Genomic DNA, 16,248 nt, shown 5'->3' with positions numbered 1-16,248 from the left:
TGGAAGGTTATACTTTTCGAAGAATTCATCCATTTCCTCCAAGTTATCCATTTTATTGGCATATAGTTGCTGATAGTAATCTATTATGATCCTTTGTATTTCTGTGTTGTCTGTTGTGATTTTTTCATTTTCATTTTTAATTTTGCTGATTTTATTCTTTTCCCTTTTTTTCTTGATGAGTCTGGGAATGGTTCATCTATTTTATTTATCTTCTCAAACAACCAGGTTTTAGTTTTGTTGATTTTTCCTATAGTCTCCTTTGTTTCTTTTTCATTTATTTCTGCCCTAATTTTTATGATGTCTTTCCTTTTATGAAACCTAGGGTTCTTCATTTCTTCTTTTTCTAGTTGCTTTAGGTGTAAAGTTAGGTTATTTATTTGATTTTTCTCTTGTTTCTTGAGGTAAGCTTGTATTGCTTATGAACCTTTCCCTTAGCACTGCTTTTACTGAATCCCATAGGTTTTAGGTTGTCGTGTTTTCACTTTTATTTGTTTCTATGCATATTTTGATTTCCTTTTTGACATCTTCCATGATTTGTTGGTTATTCAGAAGTGTGTTATTTAGCCTCCATATGTTTGCATTTTTAATAGTTTTTTCCTTATAGTTGACATCTAATCTTACTGCATTGTGATCAGAAAATCTGCTTGAAGTGGTTTCAATTTTTTTGAATTTGCTAAGGCTAGATTTATGGCCCAGGATGTGATCTATCCTGGAGAATGTTCCATGTGCACTTGAGAAAAAGGTGAAATTCACTGTTTGGGTGAAATGTCCTACAGATATCAATTAGGTCTAGCTGGTTCATTGTATCATTTAAAGTTTTGTTTCCTTGCTAATTTTCTGTTTGGTCGATCTATCCATAGGTGTGAGTGGGGTATTGAATTCTCCCACTATTATTGTGTTATTGTTAATTTCCCCTTTCATACTTGTTAGCATTTGCCTTATGTATTGAGGTGCTCCTATGTTGGGTGCATATATATTTATAATTGCTATATCTTCTTCTTGGATTAATCCTTTGATCATTATGTAGTGTCCTTCTTTGTCTCTTTTCATGGCCTTTATTTCAAAGTCATTTTATCTGATATGAGTACTGCTACACCTGCTTTCTTTGGTCTTCATTTGCATGAATTATCTTTTTCCAGCCCTTCACTTTCAGACTGTATGTTTCCCTTGGTTTGAGGTGGGTCTGTTTTTGTATCCATTCAGCCAGTCTTTGTCTTTTCATTGGGGCATTCGACCCATTTACATTTAAGGTAATTATTGATAAGTATGATCCCATTGCCATTTACTTTGTTGTTTTGGGTTCGAGTTTATACACCTTTTCTGTGTTTCCTGTCTAGAGAAGATCCTTTAGCATTTGTTGAAGAGCTGGTTTGGCGGTGCTGAATTCTCTCAGCTTTTGCTTGTCTGTAAAGATTTTGATTTCTCCTTCATATTTGAATGAGATCCTTTCTGGGTATAGTAATTTAGTTGTAGGTTTTTTCTCTTTCATCACTTTAAGTATGTCCTGCCATTCCCTTCTGGTCTGAAGAGTCTCTATTGCAAGATCAGCTATTATCCTTATGGGCATCCCTTTGAGTGTTGTTTGTTGCTTTTCCCTTGATGCTGTTAATATTTGGTCTCTGTCTTTGATCTTCATTAGTTTGATTAATATGTGTCTTGGGGTGTTTCGCCTTGGGTTTATCCTGTTTGGGACTCTCTGGGTTTCTTGGAGTTGGGTGACTATTTCCTTCCCCATTTTAGGGAAGTTTTCAACTATTATCTCCTCAAGTATTTTCTTATGACCTTTCTTTTTGTCTTCTTCTGGGACTCCTATGATTCAAATATTGGGGCATTTAACATTGTCCCAGAGGTCTCTGAGGTTGTTCTCATTTAATTCTTTTTTCCTCTCTGCTTCATTTACTTCCACCATTATATCTTCCACCTCATTTATCCTATCTTCTGCCTCCGTTATTCTACTGTTGGTTCCCTCCAGAATACTTTTGATTTCAGTTACTGCATTATTCATTATTGATTGACTCTCTATTTCTTCTAGGTCCTTGTTGAACATTTCTTGCATCTTCTCAATCCTTGTCTCTAGTCTATTTATCTGTAACTCCATTTTGTTTTCAAGATTTTGGATCATCTTTACTATCATGATTCTGAATTATTTTTCAGGTAGACTCCCTATCTCCTCTTATTTTGTTTGGTTGGGTGGGCATTTATCATGTTCCTTTACCTGCTGAATATTTCTCTGCCTTTTTATACACTCCAGTATTCTTGCCTAGGAAATTCCATGGACAGAGGAGCCTGGCAGGCTACAGTCCTTGGGGTCACAAAGAGTAGGACATGACTGAGTGACTAAACAACAATCTGCTTCTGTTACTCCAGATCCAGGACTCAGCACTGTCAGGGCTCAATCCATAACCCTAGATATCCACACTCATATTTACTGCTGTTCAAGCAGTGATTTCTGTATCACTTTCCCTATGTTCTAAAAACAAAAGGTAGCCAAGTCTTAATGCAATCAGGGTTGGAGGTTGCACCTCTGCCAAGTTTGAAGACTGACAGTGTCTTAGCATACAACAAGGATATAGGCTGGAAAAACATGCTAGAAAGAGAAAAAAATGAGCCTCCAGCTCCACTGAGGTCCTCTCCAGGCCCCAGGGCTTCTGTGGCCGCTGTTCATCCCTTCCCTTGTCCTCTGCCTTGTCCTTGCTCTTCTTACGCTTGTTCTTCTTTGCCTTTTCTTCCTCCTCTCTGCCCTTCTTCTCCTTTGCATGAAGCTTGTCCTCCTTATCTTCCTCACTGTTCTCCTTATGGCCTGTCTCTTCCAGCCTGAACCCAAAGAGATCCAAGTAGTTCTTCAGCCTGAAGGAAGGGACAGGGGGCCTTGCTGGGCATCAGCAGCTGGACAGGGCCGGCTTTCTGGTCTGTTGTGTCTGAGTCTTGTTTGGACTTTTCCGTTGGCTTATAATTGGTCTTTCTGTCTCTGGTCTTGACCTCTTAAAATTCATTCCTCATACAGTAGATGGAGCATTTAAAAAAAAATAAATGTATACTAAATCATGTAATACCCCTTCGTAAAGCCCACCAATGGCTCCCTTTTTCTTTCAGAATAAAATCCAAATTCCTTCCTAGGCCAACAGAGTTCTAGTTTATTTCAGAGCCTACAGAGTTCAGAATTTTTAGTTCTTGCCCCTGTTCACTTCTCTGATTTCATCTCCTATGATTCTCCTCTTCTCTCAATATAGGGTAGCTGTACCGGCCATAGTGCTGTTTGTTAAACACACAGAGCTCGGTTCTGCCTCAGGGCCTTTGCACGTGTTCTTTCATACACATTGAATATTCTTCCTCTGGGTCTTTGATCGGCTCTCTCTTGTCATTTAAGTCTCTTGTCCAACATCACCTCTTTGATGATAGCTTCTCTTACTATTCAGATTTAAGTATGTGCACAAACACATTCATTGTGTGTCATTCTATCCCATACCTCTGCTTTCTTTTCTTCATAACATTTGCAAGTTATTTGAATTTATCTTTTGTTGTGTGTTTATTACTTCCTTCCCCCTCTAGAATAGAAAGTCCACTACAGGATGGATTTTTGTCTGTTTTATTCATTGATGAGTACCACATATATTAATTGATTAAAACCACAAACCAAATTGGGGTGGTAGTGATTTAAGTGGCAGATGCCAGAGATGTTTTAAAGAGTCACTCTCCAAGTTGGTGCTATCAACTTAGAGAATATCAAGGTCTTAGCCCACTTGTAAGCCCCAAATGCCTCCAAAAGTCTAAAACATGGAAAGAAAATCTTAGCACTTTCAGTGGCCCTGAACCCATTCACACTGCCTTATTTCTTCCTCTTCTTTCAGGTCTGTCTATGCTTGTTTTTCTCATCCCTTTGCTTTATTCTTCTCTGATTATGCCCTAGCATGTCTGTGCACACCCAGACATCTGTCTTATTCTCCTTGGAGACCCTGGAGCCTAAGGAGTTTCTGGATGCTTCCTAGAATCCATTCTGCATATTCTTTTCTTCTCTCAAATCTTAGTGATGAAGCCCCTTCCTTTAAAAGAGCACATTACTCAGGGATTTGACCAAGATGATTGCTATAATTAATTTAAAGATGCTAGACTATGAATATCAGAAAAACATTCTCCTCTCATGCATGTAAGCAAAGCTACTCAAAAACACTTTTCTAAACTTTTCTAACATGTTACAACGTCAGTAATGTCATTGTTTTTAAATTCTATCACAAGTTTTAAAATGGAAATCAAGGTAGTAGATGGGCCTTGATGTAAATCAACAAGCTCACTTCCTGTCAACTTGGCACCAAATCAATCCAGTTAGTCAAATCACCATAAAGAAAAAAAAATGAAACATAGACTTTAAACTGCCTAGTTCCATGGATACACACAGCCAATTTCAGGCCTTTGTAGCTTAAAGAAGAGTCTAGAACAGGCAACTCTCTCAACTGTATATTAACCCTAGTTCAGACTGAGCCTCAAATCTATGGGCTGTGTTCTGATTTTAACTCATGAATGTTTGATTCACTGTTATTGTCAGTTTATGGCAACTGCTCAGCACCTTTTCTGCTTCATTTGTTCCAAAATTTCAGGAAGTTTGGGTGTGCTTCTGAATAAATTCTGTTTCATGCTGACTTCAGAAAATCACCTCTACCCTCTTCTGTGTATTTCTATATCTAGCGATGGTTGCTGAGAACTGTGTCACTTCCCCATCTGTTCTTCCCTAGTGGCAGCACTCACAGAATTCCAGCCCAGTACAATACTGCAGAATGATACTGCAAATAAGTGTCCCTGTTCAGCAAGACAGACTTTGCCATGACACTGTTCCCATCTTTTCTCTTCCTTATCCAGTCTTACTTCACTTTGTTTACTAGCTGAGTTACCAAAGGTGGTGTGTTACTTTATCCAGTTGAGGAAGTCTCTGGTTCACTTCTGAAGGATTCCTATACCAGAGATTCTAGGACAATGTGTGGATGAGTGTGATTGTGATTACCAAAGAAGGCCATCTTGCTTCTTCCCCTCCATGACAACCAGGGAGCTGCTGTGATTCCAGGGGGATAAGGAGTTTGAAGTTCAGCCTCAGGGTTGATCCTCTCATTTCAAATGGACTCAGTGAGTACAATGCTCTAACACACCCTATTAACTAGCAAAGTAGGGGTAAGGGGGTCAAAGGGAAATGCTCCTGTGTATAAAATGAGAAGAGCTGGGCAGTCAGAGGTTATGTGCAGCCTCACATCTGTGACTGGATGCTGTGGGCAAAAGGAAAAGAACAATGGGCAAAAGAGGCATAGGCAGGGGAAACGGCAGTATTAGGGCAATTATATTAGATAGTTCGTAGAAAGTATCAGAACCAAAGGATTAAAAGTCTTCTAATATCTTTATCCATCATTATAAATGTCCCTGTTCTAAAAGAAATCACACCTGAGACCTTAAGGTATCTCCCCACATCTACCACACTCCCCTTGAACCAGGACAGAGGAGAGGGATGAGGGTTCTCCCAAATCTACTTCACTTCTCAAAAATGAGGGAAACAGATCCCAGATGCTGCTCTATTTGGAACCCACAATATGACAAGAAGACTTCAGAAATCCATCAATTAGGGATTCTGGTGATTTGGCCTGCTCAAGATAAAACTAATTGAGAAATGGGCCTTTCAGGCATCCATATACATTATGTAGCTTTTTTTTCATGCTGCTCTCACCCAATTCAAAGGGGAGTCTTCCCTAAAATTCCTTTCTTACAACAAAGCTGACAGCATTTACTTGGAAAACTTTGAAAAGGAAGTCTAATTGTGATTTTCAATTCAGGATTCTCCCACCTCCATTCTCCTTTTCATAAGAATTTCATTAATCCAGCCACCAGGCACAACCTCCTATTCATCCCAGTTTCTATCCTGATAACTAGCATGCATTATTTTTGGCTTATTACCTCTAAATAAAGACTATTGAATAAATTTCTTTAGTCTCCATCAATAATTCAAATACTGTATCATATCCCCAATTTAATTTTTTTAAGAATTATATTTAAAATAAACCTCTACTTTCTCCTCTTGAAAACGACTCTGTTTTACCTCTTTTACTTGCAAAAAATACAAAAGATCTCATGTCAACTTTTACTAGAGAAAGTGGCAGAGAATCTGAGCAGCCAAATACAAAGAATTCTCATCTGTATGGAACAACAGAGGCAGAAAGTCTAGAACTTTCTCATGGGAAAACGGCAAATTGCTTTCCTTCTCTGAACCTCAGTTTCTTCACTGTAAAATTAAGACATCTGACTTACATTGGAAAAGCTAGTTTCTGACCTAAGGGTCAGCACATTGCCTTTGGCTGAGAATTTTTAGTTTTCTTGTTTCTTATTTAATGACCTACAGAACTTCACTGAATATAACATGGTTTGAGAGCACTGGGAAGGCCACTTCTCCCTCCCTTCTATGGGAAACATTTTTTTTTTCTTCTTTTGTAGTTTTGTTTAGAAGCAAACCGGTATCCAATTCTTTGCAACCTGATGGACTGTAGCCCACCAGGCTTCTCCGTCCATGGGATTTCCCAGGCAGGAATACTGGAGTAGGTTGCCATTTCCTCCTCCAGGAGATCTTCCCAACTCAGGGTTCAAACCTGCATCTCCTGCATTGGCAGACAGATTCTTTACCATTAAGCCACCAGGGAAACCAAGGGAAAACATAGATTCCTCCTGTTTATCTGATTTATTGACCAAATTTCCAGCTGTTTTCCTCCCTCTAAGCAGTTTCTCCTAAATGTATATTGCTTCAGAAAGTGTAGTATGTTAAGTTGTCATCAGCCAAGAAATGAGGAGCTTATTGAAGGGAAGGGGAAATAAAAAGGCAGAAGTTACATTCTCACCTTTGGATGGCACCAAGAAGGGAAGACCTTAGCTACAGGGCTTGTGGGCAGCATGGCACCAGCAAGGGCTTTGGGGATGGCATGGAAACAGGATATGGTTTCCCTAATCGGTCGGCCATCTTCTCCAACAGTCTGCTATCAGGTAGAACAGCTTGGGTCTTTTCTATTTCTTCTAAAAAGAATCTTCTTCTTTCCCTCCTCATGTCAGCACAGTTGTATGCTGATAGAACAATCTATTCTGTACTTGACAAGACAATATCAGATCAAACAGCAGTCAGTCTTGCTCAGATAATCAAACATAAACTAGAATTAGATGAGGACAATGAAGGTGCCCTGATAAAGGACTGCAAACCAGGCACTACACCATCTCTGAGACCCATTTTCTCCAACTTCACAAGTTTATGAGTTCATGAATTAAACCCAACAACCTTACTAGGTATAAAGCTCTGTTCTGGGGTCTAGAAGAGAAGATCAGGCAGCGAAAGCCTGAGTTCTCCCTTCAAGTCACTTCTGATAGAGGTGACTTGATCATGTATCTTTGTACCTAACACTGGAAGCTTATTTTAATGCACAGGTTGACTTAGGGTAAGATCCAGGGAAAACATCCTAGGATGCTAAGGTAATCAAAAACCATGGAGGTGCCAAGTCCCAAGATTTAAGCTGCTGGGAGGAAGTAGAGCAGGAAAAGAAAGCATATGGTTTTTATCTTTCACTCCTCCCTCTGCCTTTTGTTCTATTCAAGCTTTGAACAGATCGGATGAGGCCCACTTACAGACTGCGCCATAAAATTAAAAGACGCTTTTTCCTTGGAAGAAAAGCTATGAAAAACCTAGACAGTGTATTAAAAAGCAGAGGTATCACTTTACCAACAAATTCCGTGTAGTCAAAGCTATTGTTTTCCCAGTAGTCATGTATGGATGTGAGTATGGACATAAAGAATGCTGAGTGCCAAAGAATTCCAGTGTTCTTGACTGGAGAATCCCAGGGACAGGGGAGCCTGGTGGGCTGCCGTCCATGGGGTCGCACAGAGTCGGATACAACTAAAGCAACTTAGCAGCAGCAGTGGTGCTGAGGAAGACTCTTGAGAGTCCCCTGGATATCAAGAGGATCAAATCAGTCAATCCTAAAGGAAATCACCCCTCACTATTCATTGGAAGGACTGATACTGAAGCTGAAGCTCCAATACTTTGGCTACCAGATGCAAAGAGCCAACTCACTGGAAAAGACCCTGATCCTGGGAAAGACTGAGAGCAGCAGAAGAAGGTGATGACAGAGGATGAGATGTTTGGATGGCATCACCAATTCAATGGCCATGAGTTTGAGCAAACTCCAGGAAATGGTGAAGGACAGGGAAGCCTGGTGTGCCTCAGTTCATTGGGATCCCAAACAGTCAGACATGATTTAGCAACTGAACAACAGCAATACTCACAGTGCAGCGGGCACCCTACTGAGTCTACCAATTCAAATGCTAATTTCATCCAGAAACACCCTCAGACACACCCAGAATCATTTTTAATCTGGGCACCCCATGGCCAGTCAAGCTGACATGTAAAATTAACCATCACAATAAGCAATATTTAGGCCAGATGGAAGGAAGTGGTCTTCCATAGTAGAGAAACAAGGAATGTGAAGGCAACAAAAGAGCAGGAGAAAGAACTGTGTGATATGATCCAACTGCCATGGAAGGAGAGCCACTGGAAGTCTGTAGGAAGAGGCCATGGAGAAGAGTAGGAACCGAAATCCTGAAATTTGGGTAAACCAAGTTGATATTTTGTATCATATCAGATCAGATCAGTCGCTCAGTCATGTCCGACTCTTTGCGACCTCATGAATCACAGCACGCCAGGCCTCCCTGTCCATCACCAACTCCTGGAGTTCACTCAGACTCACGTCCATCGAGTCAGTGATGCCATCCAGCCATCTCATCCTCTGTCGTCCCCTTCTCCTCCTGCCCCCAATCCCTCCCAGCATCACAGTCTTTTCCAATGAGTCAACTCTTCGCATGAGGTGGCCAAAGTGCTGGAGTTTCAGCTTTAGCATCATTCCTTCCAAAGAAATCCCAGGGCTGATCTCCTTCAGAATGGACTGGTTGGATCTCCTTGCAGTCCAAGGGACTCTCAAGAGTCTTCTCCAACACCACAGTTCAAAAGCATCAATTCTTTGGCACTCAGCCTTCTTCACAGTCCAACTCTCACATCCATACATCACCACAGGAAAAACCACAGCCTTGACTAGACAAACCTTTGTTGGCAAAGTAATGTCTCTGTTTTTGAATATGCTATCTAAGTTGGTCATAACTTTCCTTCCAAGGAGTGTCTTTTAATTTCATGGCTGCAGTCACCATCTGTAGTGATTTTTGAGCCCAGAAAAATAAAGTCTGACACTGTTTCCACTGTTTCCCCATCTATTTCCCATGAAGTGGTGGGACCGGATGCCATGATCTTCGTTTTCTGAATGTTGAGCTTTAAGCCAACCTTTTCACACTACACTTTCACTTTCATCAAGAGGCTTTTGAGTTCCTCTTCACTTTCTGCCATAAGGGTGGTGTCATCTGCATATCTGAGGTTATTGATATTTCTCCTGGCAATCTTGATTCCAGCTTGTGTTTCTTCCAGTCCAGCGTTTCTCATGATGTACTCTGCATAGAAGTTAAATAAACAGGGTTACAATATACAGCCTTGACGAACTCCTTTTCCTTTTTGGAACCAGTCTGTTGTTCCATGGCCAGTTCCAATTGTTGCTTACTGACCTGCATACAGATTTCTCAAGAGGCAGATCAGGTGGTCTGGTAATCCCATCTCTTTCAGAATTTTCCACAGTTTATTGTGATCCACACAGTCAATAAAGCAGAAATAGATGCTTTTCTGGAACTCTCTTGCTTTTTCTATGATCCAGCGGATGTTGGCAATTTGATCTCTGGTTCCTCTGCCTTTTCTAAAACCAGCTTGAACATCAGGAAGGTCACGGTTCACATATTGCTGAAGCCTGGCTTGGAGAATTTTGAGCATTACTTTACTAGCGTGTGAGATGAGTGCAATTGTGCGGTAGTTTGAGCATTCTTTGGCATTGCCTTTCTTTGGAATTGGAATGAAAACTGACCTTTTCCAGTCCTGTAGCCACTGCTGAGTTTTCCAAATTTGCTGGCATACTGAGTGCAGCACTTTCACAGCATCATCTTTCAGGGTTTGGAATAGCTCAACTGGAATTCCATCACCTCTACTAGCTTTGTTCGTAGTGATGCTTTCTAAGGCCCACTTGACTTCACATTCCAGGATGTCTGGCTCTAGGTCAGTGATCACACCATCGTGATTATCTGGGTCGTGAAGATCTTTTTTGTACAGTTCTTCTGTGTATTCTTGCCATCTCTTCTTAATATCTTCTGCTTCTGTTAGGTCCATACCATTTCTGTCCTTGATCGAGCTCATCTTTGCATGAAATGTTCCTTTGGTATCTCTGATTTTCTTGAAGAGATCCCTAGTCTTTCCCATTCTATGGTTTTCCTCTATTTCTTTGCATTGATCACTGAAGAAGGCTTTCTTATCTCTTCTTGCTATTCTTTGGAACTCTGCATTCAGATGTTTATATCTTTCCTTTTCTCCTTTGCTTTTCGCTTCTCTTCTTTTCACAGCTATTTGTAAGGCCTCCCCAGACAGAGGTATTAATAGTTCCAGTAAGGAATCTGTACTCCTGAAGATTGTCCACTTCTCTGTCTTTGCCCTCTCATACCAAATTTTCTATTAAAAGTTCCTTTTGAAAAGGTCCAAACATGTTTCTGCTTAACTAAGGTAGAAGGCATTTTCTCCTAATTGTAGAAGACAGATAGGTAATGCTGATACTCTGTTTCAAAGTACAAAGCCATGGCCTTGTTCAGAGATCAGGAAACAAGAAGTTTCTTGTTCAACATTGGCAGATGGGCCACATCCTACATATATTCTGAAGCCTTCCTGCTCAAATGCTAGGTAAACATTGATCCCAAACTGATGATTAATGACTTGTGGCACCAAGCACCCCCCAACTCTCACTCTCAATATGTTTCTCTCAGCAGATGGTCTATTTCTTGGCCCAGAGAAAATAAAAACCACTAAGTATAAACTCCCCAACTCCCTGGACCCCTCCCTACGTACTTTTCTATATATGTACCTGCCTACCTGCTTGTCTCTTATAGAGAGAACGGGTTTTCCTCCTAACTCAGATCAAACCTCCAGCTGGGTTCTGAATCCCATCCCCTGTCTCCTTATGAATCATACTTCAGTGACTAGCCTTTTAAGTTTAATTTTTTTAATTATTAAAGTATGATAACACATTTACTGGAGACTTGGAAAATATAGAACAAGGTCACATATAGTTCCACTACATATTACAATTATTTCTTAAGTAGATAAATTAAGATTTTAGTTGAATTTCAATATTAAGCATTCAAAAATTAACAGAATGAATATACAGAGGTAGAAAGATATAGAAGATCTGAAAAGCACTGTAAACCAATTGAACATAATTAGGATTTATATAATTTTCATATGACAGTAGCATACAAATTCTATTCAAGTTCCCATAGACTGTAAACTAGGAGACACTGGAACATATACCCAGGGACATACAACAAGGTACAAAAATTTCATGGTCTAAAAGGTATTGGAAACTTACAGAGTCTGTTCTCTTATCACTGTGGAATTACGCTAGAAATCAGTATCAAAAGATATTTGAAAATAACTCACATAGTTTCAAGTGCGATGTGACATTCATCAAGAGAAATCTTCAACTTAGCCATCAAAATCCTCAATAAACTTATACTGAAAAAAACACAGAGGATGATTGCAGAGAAGAATGCATTTAAATAAGAAATTAGTATCAAAATGAGACATTAATATGAATGATAAACAAAATCCCATGTATTTGGACATTAAATGTCCACTTTTAAATGATGGGTGTATCTAAGAACCTATAACAAGAAAAATTAGAAAATATTTGTAATAAAATAAAAATGAAAAGAGAATTCACCAGAATTTGTTGCATGCAGCTGAAGCTGCCCAATGCAATTAAATACAACAGAGAGTCTTGAATAAGATATGAAAACAAATAATGGACACTAGCATAAAATTTTGTGAAATTTGAACAAAAACTGTACTTTAGTTTATTCTGTATCACTTGTTAATTTCCTGTTAGGTTTTTTATGGATTAGAAATTTCAAGCTTCATTCAAATTTTTTTAAAAGCACTAAGATAATAAGTTTTCTAGACTTTTAGCAGTAATATTAGATGCCAAAATACATGGAATTATATCAAAGTTTTGAGTGAATATAAATTAGAAATCTAGCATGCTATTCATACTAAGTCAAACAAGTTGAATGAAAATGTCATAAATTTTTTTAGGTAGGCAGAAATTCATAAATTTTCTAAAATATACTATACATACTATATATATGTGTATACAAAAGCTTTTCTACTATGCTTGATAAAGGCTTGAGGAAGAACAACAAAAAAAGAGGAGAAATAGGAAAACTCAATAAAATGGGAGCACTGAATATGAAATAGAAAACGTGAAGCAAACTACATAAAAGTAAAAGATCATCATATAGTCCAATTGTTTTTAAACATTGCTCATTAGAAGCACAACTGGAGCTTTGGAGGAAAAAAAAAAAAAAAAAAACTCTGATTCAAATTCTAGCTCTGACATTTATAAACACAAGCAAACAATTTGACTACTTAATGTCTCAGTTTCCTACACCTGTAAAATAGGGATGATAATGGCACCTATCTGTGGGAAGTATCTCACCTGTGAGATATTGAACATGTTCATCACAGAAACTGACACAGAATAAGCATTCGGTAAATTCTTATAGTTGTTTTACTTACTATTATTACAGCCAACTCAATATAGCCAAAAATGAAAATATAATTTCCACTTATACATCTTGTTTCCTATTCCAAATTCCTTAAAATACGGTATATTTTACCATGGTATTACCATCCTCCCAATCCAAATGTAGGGACCCAAGAGTCACCCTAGTCTTTCTTTTCCTCTCCTTCTCTTCCTTTCCTTCCTCCTTTCCCTTTCCCTACCCTTTCTCCTTCTGCTTGTCCCCAACCCTCAATGGTCCTGAGACTTCCCTGGAGGTCTAGTGGTTAAGATTCCATGCTTCCAGTGCAGGTGGTGCAGGTTCAATCCCTGGTCAAGGAATTAAGATCTCACATGCCGTGTGGCCAAAACGTAAAAATTCTTTTTAAAAAGTCACCAAGTCCTGGTGTTCCTGACTCTTGACTGTCACTCACCTCTGCCCTCTCTTGTATATCCTCCTACCTGCTCCTACTTCTTAGGAACTCTATTCTTCATTTCTTGCTCACACTTTGCCAATGACTTCCTGATTGGTCTGCCTCTTCCTGTATCGCCTACTGCCAATCTGCCCTCTACTATGCTTCTAGAGTAATCTGTGCAAATCACAGATCTGATCATTTTACTTCCCTGCTCAATACCCTTCAGTGAGATTTCATCAGCTACAGAATAAAATCTAAACTCGTGTGTGGTGTATTTACTAGACCCTTCAGCATCTGGTTCTTGCCTAATTGGCCCTTGACAAATCTCCCACCACTTTTCACCTCTCCCATCTCACCCTCTTACTATATACTCTTATCAGTTTTGTGTCATCAGTTTTTTGTTCTTAGAACATCCCCCTTTCTCACATACCCAATTGACAAACTCCTTTAAATCTTAAAGGTTTATTGCAAATACTTCTTCCTGCCATCATGGATCATAAAATCATGTGAAGGAGATAGGCATAAAGCAACAAAATAGATAAATGAGTTAATTTAAAACATGATGAGTCAAAACTAATACAATATTGTAAAGTTTAAAAATAAAATAAAATTAAAAAAAAAAAAAACATGATGAGTGACATGAAGAAAATAAAACATGGTGATGAGAAAGAGTAATTGACCAATACAGTAGCTAGAGTAGATTTCTTAAGAGGTAGAGCATGAGCTGACATCTATATGACTTGAAGGAGCCAGGCATGAAAATACCTAAGAGAAGAGCAATACAAGATCCTGAAAGAGAAAACACTTCTGTTTATCAAAATAGCCAGTGAAGACAGAACAAAATAAGCAAGGTAGATCATGTTGAACATAGGCCAAATCTTGGAGGGTCCTTCAGTAAAGAGTTACTTTATTAGTAAAATTATTTTGTACATTTATCACAAAAACTTTAAAAATTGTTTTTAATATAGATTTTTTAATATATGACAAAAAGACCTCTAGAAGAGAGACAAAAATATGATTTACATTTTTAAAAGATTACTCCAGAGGATGAATCATAAGAGAAAAGTGTGGAAGCAGGGGGATCAGTTCGGAAGTTATTGCAGTGGTCCAGGTGAGAGATGATGGATGGATGGACTAGGGTAATGGCAGTCAAGGTGGAAAAGTGATAGAGTTCATGACATATATTTAACATAGACAAGACTGTCATGTTTTGGAGGGTGAGAGAGAGAAATCAAGGTTGGTGAGTTTTCTGCCTTGAGCAAGTAGGTGGATGGTGATGCCTTTTACTTAAGATGGAGACTACTGAGGAAGGAATAAATTTGGGATGAGAAGGTCAGAATCAAGGTATTTACACCTCTCTAGGTGATCTATCCAAATTATTTTAGACTTTGGAATTCCAGTCTATATCACACTTTCAGCCAAGCTTCTCTTCTACATTCAGTGTCAAAACCCATTTATCCACAAGTCTGTACAGTGGGGGAAAGAGAAAGAGGCAAATTGAGAGAGTAGTTTTGAAACATATACATTATCATGTGTAAAATAGATAGCCAGTGGGAATTTGCTGTAAGATGCAGGAAGCTCAAATCCAATGCTCTGCAACAACCTAGAGGGGTGGGATGGGGTGGGAAGTGGGAGGCAGGTTCAAGAGGGAGGGGGCATATGTATATCTATGGCTGATTCATGTTGAAACCAACATATGGCAGAAACCAACACAATATTGTAAAGCAATTATCCTCCAATTAAAAATAAATTTATTAATTTTTTAAAAACCCATTGTCTTCAGCACACTATCTTCAGGCCTTCTAAATGCTTCAGAAATGGAATGGCTTCTTTGGTGCTACTTTGTTCACCACTAAGATAGAGTGATTTTGTGTGCTGTATGCTTAGTTGCTCAGTCGTATCTGACTCTTTGTGACCCCATGGACTGTAGCCTGCCAGGCTCCTCTGTCTATGGAATTCTCTAGGCAAGAATACTAGAGTGGGTTGCCATTTCCTTCTCCAGGGGATCTTCCTGACCCAGGGATCGAACCCAGGTCTCCCGCATTGCAGGTGGATTCTTTACCATCTGAGCCACCAGGGAACTTCTATTACTGAACTTTGTGCCTCTTACTGATGTAGTAGATGCAGGTTAAAACCATAAGGATCAGAGAAGATTCTATAGCAACAGTCTTCAAGAATGTTTTCAAATTAGATGGGTTCAAGAGGGAGGAGACATATGTATATGGCTGATTCATGTTGATGTTTGGCAGAAACCAACACAATTCTGTAAAGCAATTATCCTTCAATTAAAAAATAAACTTAATTTTAAAAACTAGATGGATTATTCACTTGAATGCCTCAATAATTTCCAATCATTCATGGCACTGCTTATCCATTTTATAGGCCCCTGCTCAGTGCTTCAGTGCATAGTCTCTCAGTCATGTCTGACCCTTTGTGACCCTATGGATTGTAGCCCACCAGGCTCCTCAGTCCATGGTATTCTCCAGACTATTCTTGTCTGGATACTAGAGTGGGTTGTCATGCCCTCCTCCAGGGGATCTTCCCAACCCAGGGATCAAACCCACATCTCTTATGTCTCCTGCATTGACAGGTGTGTTCTTTACCACTAGTCCCACCTAGCAAGCACAGACCCCTGCTCAAGTGACAAAACTGTTAGTCTGGTGGATCTACAAATTTCAGATTTACAGAGTACAAGTCTGTCTGGACTCCTGACCACTAAGGCTAAAGAACCTCTCTAATACCTTGTGAACTAGAAAGGGTATGGTGCCAAAACTTCTGTCTGCATCCATATTCTTATTAACAAAGCCTTTACACTGCAAAAAAAGAAAAACAAACCACTGAAGTTGATCCTTCTTCCAAAGCTTTCCTGGATGAAGGAGATGCTGTCCAGGCTTCAAAAGAACTTCTATCAACCTTAAAAGAGTAGCAATGACTTCTGAGTAAGAAGCGAATAGAGAGATACCAGATACAATAATAATAATCATATGGATAAGTAGAGACTATGTGCCAGATATTGTACAATGTGCTCCAACTGTTTTATAGCCTCAAAAAATCCCTATAGGATGAGTGTTATTCTCCTTTTAGCACTGAGGAAACTCAGAGGTTTTATAAAATTAAAGTGACTTAGCCAAGGTCAC

At 39.1% G+C, this 16,248-nt stretch overlaps 1 protein-coding gene and 1 pseudogene across 1 annotated transcript in view; both read right to left on the bottom strand.

Moving 5' to 3' along the window:
- Window positions 1-5,025, bottom strand: part of LOC113888109 — a 100,015-nt pseudogene extending 94,990 nt beyond the window's left edge.
- The window catches only part of IL1RAPL2 (interleukin 1 receptor accessory protein like 2), a 1,456,614-nt gene that overhangs the window by 1,401,711 nt on the left and 38,655 nt on the right, over window positions 1-16,248 (bottom strand). Inside the window, exon 3 of the mRNA XM_027533545.1 lies at window positions 11,576-11,650. The gene's annotated coding sequence lies outside the window, so the exon portion shown is untranslated. The remainder of the gene's footprint in view (window positions 1-11,575; window positions 11,651-16,248) is intronic.

Source organism: Bos indicus x Bos taurus, chromosome X (assembly GCF_003369695.1).
Source record: "Bos indicus x Bos taurus breed Angus x Brahman F1 hybrid chromosome X, Bos_hybrid_MaternalHap_v2.0, whole genome shotgun sequence".
In the NCBI taxonomy this organism is placed as follows: Eukaryota; Metazoa; Chordata; class Mammalia; order Artiodactyla; family Bovidae; genus Bos; species Bos indicus x Bos taurus.
Note: the sequence above shows the minus strand (reverse complement) of the source record. Positions and strands in the feature narration are given on the sequence as shown.